General features: G+C 38.4%; 1 long non-coding RNA gene across 1 annotated transcript in view; it reads right to left on the bottom strand.

The window, feature by feature from the left end:
• The window catches only part of LOC138365136 (uncharacterized), a 358,830-nt gene extending 355,773 nt beyond the window's left edge, over positions 1-3,057 (bottom strand). Inside the window, exon 1 of the long non-coding RNA XR_011228682.1 lies at positions 2,220-3,057. This is a non-coding gene — a long non-coding RNA (uncharacterized lncRNA). The remainder of the gene's footprint in view (positions 1-2,219) is intronic.
• Between the last annotated feature and the right edge of the window lie 6,187 nt (positions 3,058-9,244).

The following is a 9,244-nucleotide window of genomic DNA, read 5'->3' as shown; positions in this document are numbered from 1 at the left end:
ATCTAGAAGAAAATAAGAACATTGAAACGGTTCATGAACTCGATTTCAATAAAGGACACTATGGGGAACTTTGAAAAACAGTTAATGAGTATAATTAGACAGACTTGTTGCTAGGCAGAGGAGTAAATAATGAGATATATGGCAAATTTTGCAAAATATACGGCACACAAACATTCATACCCAAACAAAGCAAAATGCTAGGTAAGAACAAAGCAGTTGGCCCGTAGGGGAAAGGAGATACCCACAAGACTGGAATACAAGTCATTAACAAGCACACAAGTACTACACTACACAACAACCGCACTACTACCAGAACTGGACGAATCACTACCAAAACAACACATTGCACATCACTACCAAAACAACACAACACAACACAAGCATTGGCAAAGAATTATAGACCAGTTGCACTAACATCCCACATAATAAAATTATTTGAGAGTGATCAGGAGTCAGATTACTAGTTTTATAGAGACCAATGACCTCCACAATCCAGGCCAACAAGGATTTAGAGCAGTTTCTATGATCGAGCCACTGAGATCTATAAAGAATTCTGATCAAGAAAGAGATCTAGGGGTGGTTTTAGATAGAAAACTATAACCTGAGGATCATATTAAGAACATTCTGCGAGGGGCCTATGCTACACTTTTTAACTTTAGAATTGCTTTTAAATACATAGGTCAAAAAGTTTTAAAAGTTTTAAAAGTTTTTTAAACCTCTCGTGTATCATGAGTGTTAAAGCATCAGATGGTGCATTCAGATGATGAATATTACCTAGTTCCTTCATCTGGGAAGAATGAACACATATTGGTGCATTCGGATGATAAAAACTAACTACTGTAGTTTAATTGATCAACAGACTGTATATCATATGCAGACTGTATGTGGATCTGCGGGCCACTCCAAACAACAGCCTGGTGGACCAAGCTCCACCAGGGCTAAAGCACAAAGTGATATAGATGTGATAGAGAAACTAGGTCAAATGGAGGAGTAGGTCTGTATATTAAACAGCACCTGACGTGCACAGAGCTACTAAACTCAATGTGGTGGTAGAGTGGTGGGGGGGGGGGGGGAAACATTGCAGAAAAAAACAAAAATACAATTTGGTCAACAAAACAGCATTGTTTAAAATAGAAGACATGGGTTGTCATTTTGGGGGTAAGGTAGGTTACATTGAGTTAATTAGTTAGTACTTAGTTTTTATCTTAAACTGGTTGGGAGAGGTACAGTGTTGCTGTGCTGGTGAAAGAACACCTAAAGGTAAATTAAATAATGATTGCGAATCCACAAGAAGTTGACATAATATCGCTAGAGATCTGCAATCAGGATGATAAACTTTCCTTAAAGAATTTGACAAACACTTGCTGATAGGACATGAAGTAAATGAAATGTATGTCAAGTTTTGTGAAATATATGATAAAAGCACAACAAAATTTGTACCAAAGGAGAGATGCAGAACTAGGAAAAGGGGTTTGTTCAACAGAAATTGCGAGAGGGCCTGAGACCCAAACACACACAAATGGAATCAATATATAGCAAGAGGCCAAACCCCCAAACATACAAGCGATGCAAAGATGCGAGAAACAGCAGCAGCATTAAGGAGAGGGACTTAAGGACCATAAATAAAGTGTGAAAATAAACTCGAGTAAATTTTTTTAACTACTCTCGACAGTGAAGAAAAACAAATATTCAGACGATTTGTGTTAGAATCATTAATCTTACACTTTCGGTCATATTCAACAACACAAATACATACACACACATTCCTGTTGCTGTAGCAAGTGAAGAATTACACACACAGATCACAATAACGTGATGCATCAAATGAACAAATCCACAAGGGCCGTGACGAGGATTCGAACCTGCGTCCGGGAGCATCCCAGACACTGCCTTAATCGACTGAGCTACAACAGGGTAAAAGGGTTGAAACCGAAGTTCTACTGAACTTACTGGATCCCATAGCCTCTCCGAGGCACAAACCAGGCTTTTACACAACCCCCCCCCCCTGCACCCGAGCTATGTCAACAGGCCGTTCTCCCTCTTCGCCCTTCCGAATGCACCATATCAGTAAATTTTTTAATAATCTTTTAAAAATAGTAAATGCCACTATTTTTGCAAAATTATTACGAGATCTATTATTCTATAGAATAATGCATATAAATGCATATATGCATATAAATACAAAACATAAATACAAAAGTAAATGTAAATAATTTTACCTTGCACCTAGATCCACCAAGCCTGTATGGCGCGCGTTTCAGTACTTCGGAAATCTAGAACTATCTTGAATCTCTAATCTGCAATGAAACAATACATATTATTGCACTTACCAAAACATGGATGAATGTAGAAAATACAGAACTATTAGCTGAATATCAAATAAATGGATTTAATCTATTTCACACAGATAGATATATTACACCGTGTATATTAGGTAATACCTAACATACACGCCTCCACACACACTACATTTGAAATGTAGTCTCAAAAAGACTACATTTCAACAGCAAAAATTACTCCATAAAAAAATAATTAAATTATTGACCAACATGAGAGAGGGTTAGCCAACATGAGGGTTGTGTTGATTGCCTGAAAATATTTAAATTGTGTAATGTATTGAATGGCATTTTTCAAGTTACAACATTTTTTAAATTACTGAACTAGGTTCTAGGCTTTGCTAGGCTTAATTCAATTATTACAGATAAGCCTAACCTAGCCTAGAACCCAGTGGGTTTTCTTCCTATTGGGGAGTGTTGTACATGCCTCGCCTCCACATACACACTAGCACAGCCAGGCCTCGCCTCCACATACACACTAGCACAGCCAGGCCTCGCCTCCACATACACCAGCACTGCCAGGCCTCGCCTCGCCTCCACATACACCAGCACTGCCAGGCCTCGCCTCCACATTTAAACCAACCAAGCCCACAAATACGTTAACATGGACCAGCATTACACCGTCTAACATACTCTGTCAGATGTAACAACTAAATTTGTGAATTCAAGACCAAATCTATTGTATAACACAGTGTTAGTACGAGAAAAACATTACTTACATTCGAAGCCGTGTTTTAAAATGGCGGCGGTCTTGTACTGACGCTCCAAACTGTGTGTTCGTTTGCGTATGATGAACGTGTGACAATTTACTACAACAATTATTTAATTATTCTTATTCTTTATTTTAATATTTTTAGGGTACATGAAATTTCAAACTTATTTGCACACAATAATATAATTGCATTGTCATAACCTTTATATATTACGGAAAATACGATGACATGAACGAAGTCAAAGTGAAGTTGAAGTCAAAGTCATTCGCCGAACGTATTAGTCATTTTTTTTCATACATACATAGTTGATTTACAAACATAATGTTGGATTTATAGATTTATTTATAAATTTGTATTTATTTACCTGTATTTACCCAAGTCTTTCCTAAATCTAAACTTATCCAATTTATACCCATTGTTTCGTGTTCTATCTTGTGTTGACAATTTTAATACCCTATTAATATCCCCTTTGTTATATCTATTCAGGAAATTGTGGTTGATCTCGAACCCATTGATAATGTGACGACTTATACAGAATTTTGTAACTATATCATCAAGATTGTAACCAGCTTAGCTAAATGTAGTGTGGGGTTCAGTCCCTAAGCCCATATATGTGCCTCTCTAACCATTTAGGTTACAGGGCAAAAACATAAAAACAAAGGTAACTGCAGAAGGCCTATTGGCCCATACCAGGCAGCTCCTATCTATAACAGATAAACACTAAGTACTACCTAATTAACTCAATGTAACCTACCAACCTAACCCCCAAAATGTCAATCCATATCTTTTATTTTAAACAATGCTGTTTTGTTGACCAAATTGTATTTTTACTCTTTTTCTGTCATGTTTCTCCCACCCCTGTTTTTTCCCTTTTTTCTTATTTTTTCTCAACATAATTCATACTTTAATTATGCGGATCAGGACATCACCTGATCAAACACATCAAACATCGTTTGACCACCATCAAACACACACATTTCGTGTGTGTTTGACGCTCACTGATATGTACCAGCGTTGTTTTATATATGGTGCTATTCTATCTTACGCTTTGTTGCTCTTTTTTACCTACGGGCTCATAGAACATTCTATTGCGAAAACATTGGCACAAAAATGAATGACGTACATACAATAATAATGTCAGGACAGTGATATAATTATAAACTTTCAAAGCACTGTATCGCCTATGTGTCGTCTTGTCACCAATACTGGGTAACAGTTCCGCCACTTCCCACACTCTTGCGGGTGGGCAGCGACCATTATTCTACGTTTATATTCATATCACCGTGTTGGGAATTTCATTGCGAGTACATTGATACCAAAATTAACGCTGTAGGACAAGTGTGGAAGTGATAACAATCCCAAGAGTAAAAACATTTTGTTGCTCTTGGGCACTCACGGCGAGTCATCTACGTAGGTATTTATTGGGTGCTGGTATTCATATAACTTTTGGTGACCGTTTTTGCTGATTTTCTTCTAGAGAATGTTATTGCGAACACGTTGGTACCAAAATGAAATACATAGCTCGAGAACTAAGGTCAGGAGAGTAAAAAGAGTATACACATTTTTGTTTTGACGCTTAATTAAGGTTATTGTGAGTACTCATCGCCTGCCTAGAAACTGGAACTAGTAATTCCATCTATCATACATATCATACAAGAGGAGCCACACATCTATGGATCATCCAATAAAATCAGCAGACTTCTAGATGTTACTACTGCTCGGCTTAGACTCGGTTACAAGTATCTCTGGGAATTCTCATTATCTGCTGATGTAGACCTGACCAAATGTAAACTGTGTCAACAAAATTATTCGCACACCCTCCGTCACTATGTGATGGAGTGCGAAAAGATACATGAATTTAGAGACAATTCTATAACCAATGTTCCAGCGATGTGTCAATATTTCATTCAAAATGATCTGCTACCAGAAATTTTAGCCAAATATCCCCAGTTTGCTAACTGTAGATAACAACTAAGTGATTGTAACCTATCCACCGCTGCCCACTGGATGGGGGACGGTGTGCAGGACAAACATATAAATTTTGATACTAGCTCTCCACATATGTCAGTTGCTTAATTTAGAACCTGTACTTGAGGTCGATCTCGAACCCATTGTTGATGTGATGACTTATATTGAATTTTGTAACTAGCTCATCAAGATTGTAACTTGCTTAGCTAAATGAATTGTGGGGTTCAGTCCCTAAGCCCATATATGTGCCTCTCTAACCATTTAGGTTACAGGGCAAAAACATAAAAACAAAGGTAACTGCAGAAGGCCTATTGGCCCATACCAGGCAGCTCCTATCTATAACAGATAAACACTAAGTACTACCTAATTAACTCAATGTAACCTACCAACCTAACCCCCAAAATGTCAATCCATATCTTTTATTTTAAACAATGCTGTTTTGTTGACCAAATTGTATTTTTACTCTTTTTCTGTCATGTTTCTCCCACCCCTGTTTTTTCCCTTTTTTCTTATTTTTTCTCAACATAATTCATACTTTAATTATGCGGATCAGGACATCACCTGATCAAACACATCAAACATCGTTTGACCACCATCAAACACACACATTTCGTGTGTGTTTGACGCTCACTGATATGTACCAGCGTTGTTTTATATATGGTGCTATTCTATCTTACGCTTTGTTGCTCTTTTTTACCTACGGGCTCATAGAACATTCTATTGCGAAAACATTGGCACAAAAATGAATGACGTACATACAATAATAATGTCAGGACAGTGATATAATTATAAACTTTCAAAGCACTGTATCGCCCATGTGTCGTCTTGTCACCAATACTGGGTAACAGTTCCGCCACTTCCCACACTCTTGCGGGTGGGCAGCGACCATTATTCTACGTTTATATTCATATCACCGTGTTGGGAATTTCATTGCGAGTACATTGATACCAAAATTAACGCTGTAGGACAAGTGTGGAAGTGATAACAATCCCAAGAGTAAAAACATTTTGTTGCTCTTGGGCACTCACGGCGAGTCATCTACGTAGGTATTTATTGGGTGCTGGTATTCATATAACTTTTGGTGACCGTTTTTGCTGATTTTCTTCTAGAGAATGTTATTGCGAACACGTTGGTACCAAAATGAAATACATAGCTCGAGAACTAAGGTCAGGAGAGTAAAAAGAGTATACACATTTTTGTTTTGACGCTTAATTAAGGTTATTGTGAGTACTCATCGCCTGCCTAGAAACTGGAACTAGTAATTCCATCTATCATACATATCATACAAGAGGAGCCACACATCTATGGATCATCCAATAAAATCAGCAGACTTCTAGATGTTACTACTGCTCGGCTTAGACTCGGTTACAAGTATCTCTGGGAATTCTCATTATCTGCTGATGTAGACCTGACCAAATGTAAACTGTGTCAACAAAATTATTCGCACACCCTCCGTCACTATGTGATGGAGTGCGAAAAGATACATGAATTTAGAGACAATTCTATAACCAATGTTCCAGCGATGTGTCAATATTTCATTCAAAATGATCTGCTACCAGAAATTTTAGCCAAATATCCCCAGTTTGCTAACTGTAGATAACAACTAAGTGATTGTAACCTATCCACCGCTGCCCACTGGATGGGGGACGGTGTGCAGGACAAACATATAAATTTTGATACTAGCTCTCCACATATGTCAGTTGCTTAATTTAGAACCTGTACTTGAGGTCGATCTCGAACCCATTGTTGATGTGATGACTTATATTGAATTTTGTAACTAGCTCATCAAGATTGTAACTTGCTTAGCTAAATGAATTGTGGGGTTCAGTCCCTGAGCCCATTATGTGCCTCTGTAACCCTTTCCACAACCGCCCACAAGATGGGTATGGGGTGCATAATGGGGTGGGGTGTCTTGGCCAAACGTGCCACATCAAAACCACAAGTTGACATTGAATGTGAATTAACAATGAGACAAGTAAGATTTATACTAATACATTTATACTAACTCTGTTGAGCGTTGACCATTTATACATCAAATCTGTTGATGTGAGCACTTTAGTTTAGTCTGCCGTTTAAAGAAAAAAAGAGCATATCAATGGTATATCACAGAAAACGAATTTATCATAAACTCATGTATTTGTCTTATCATATTGAACTGCATTCATATTTTTAATATATAACAATATGAATATACAAATTTCTGTAAATCCCCTACCTTGTTGGAATCTGTGGAAATGAATGAGCAAATGTGCTGGCTGAAGGCGCTGAAGGAAACCACATTGGTTTCATTTTGGATACAAATGTCCATGGAAATTCAAAATGGAAACTAATTATATAGTTGAACCTGCAGAGACGAGTTTAAGAATCTGTGTTGAGAGTGATGGACACAGCCTTCACAATTATACTTCAGAGAATGTAAACATCTAAGAGTCATTAGAAATATGTGTAGAATAATAAACCCTACATTGTTTGAGTTAGGGAAAACACCATTTGTGATATATATAGATACTATAGCTGTTCCTAAAGATTCACCCTTTTTTGCACCAGCAAGATAACATATAAGATTTTAAGAGTTGACGAATGTTAATATTCTTGTTTGATAAACTGTGAACTTGAGACATAGTTAATAAGAACATATTAACACAACAAAATGTTTTCAAAATCCTTAACACCACTTTCCAGCAACTTATATAATTTATATAAATTATTTTAGAGAATAATACATAAATTATATATTTAAACATGATATAGTGTTTAGTGGAATGTATAAGGAGTCAAATTGTGTTAAAAAGAGCAATTTTTAGAAAATTTGGAAAAATACTTTTTTCTGTTCAAATTATAACTAAATGGATTATAAAGGTTTCACTCAGCCAATATATATCATTCACAATTTATTAATGAATTTTACAAAAAAACACCATAAATTTTATATTTAAACATGTAAAAACTATTTGTTTTACATTTGGAAGAAAATAATTGTAGAAAAACAATTTATAATTAAACCTTTGTGTTTGGATTTTTTGAGTAAAAGTTTCTCAAAGGCTCTCCTGCACCATTCTCAATGCAAATCATTCCCACACCTATGGCAAGAGATAGGCGAACGTTGTGTAGATGATTTGTGTTTGCTGGGAGGGCGCCTACCTTTCTGGGTGCCAGACCCGGTTGATGGCAGATATAGAAATGCTCCCAACCACACGGGGGTTTCATTAGGCCAGTTCTCCTCACGCCTGTCTGAGGGGGCCAGGTTCTGACTCGTGGTCCCCGGTAGGCAAGAACTCCATGCACATTGACTGATGCCAGAAAGCTAATATATCCATATCAGCCTGGATATCTGCGGGGAGCCTCCGGGACTCACCCAGAAAATGATGTTTCATTACATTCAACCCTGGGTTTTTGCTCTAATACCTGAAACATTGTTATTAATAAAGTCAACTGTCATCTTGGTGTTTCTCTACACTGAGGTCAGTGTTCACTACACCCATGTCAACTGTCATCTTAGTGACAGACTGACTACAGGTGTAGTTTCAGTTTCCTGATGCTTTATCCAGTTACTTTACTCAGAGCCTGATGCTTCATTATAGTCCAGTTACTTTACTCAGAGCCTGATGCTTCATTATAGTCCAGGTTCCACATTAATGTTTGTGTTGGTAATGACAGGTGCAGGAGACCATCAGGGAGGCCCTGGAGATGATGACCACAGAGACAGGTGCCACAGCTGACCCCGTACACCTGGGAGACTCAGCCTCCACCATTAATGTTTGTGTTGGTAATGACAGGTGCAGGAGACCATCAGGGAGGCCCTGGAGATGATGACCACAGAGACAGGTGCCACAGCTGACCCCGTACACCTGGGAGACTCAGCCTCCACCATTAATGTTTGTGTTGGTAATGACAGGTGCAGGAGACCATCAGGGAGGCCCTGGAGATGACGACCACAGAGACAGGTGCCACAGCTGACCCCGTACACCTGGGAGACTCAGCCTCCAGCATTAATGTTTGTGTTGGTAATGACAGGTGCAGGAGACCATCAGGGAGGCCCTGGAGATGACGACCACGGAGACAGGTGCCACAGCTGACCCCGTACACCTGGGAGACTCAGCCTCCACCATTAATGTTTGTGTTGGTAATGACAGGTGCAGGAGACCATCAGGGAGGCCCTGGAGATGATGACCACAGACAGGTGCCACAGCTGACCCCGTACACCTGGGAGACTCAGCCTCCAGCATC

The sequence above is a fragment of the Procambarus clarkii genome, chromosome 15 (assembly GCF_040958095.1).
Source record: "Procambarus clarkii isolate CNS0578487 chromosome 15, FALCON_Pclarkii_2.0, whole genome shotgun sequence".
In the NCBI taxonomy this organism is placed as follows: domain Eukaryota; kingdom Metazoa; phylum Arthropoda; class Malacostraca; order Decapoda; family Cambaridae; genus Procambarus; species Procambarus clarkii.
Note: the sequence above shows the minus strand (reverse complement) of the source record. Positions and strands in the feature narration are given on the sequence as shown.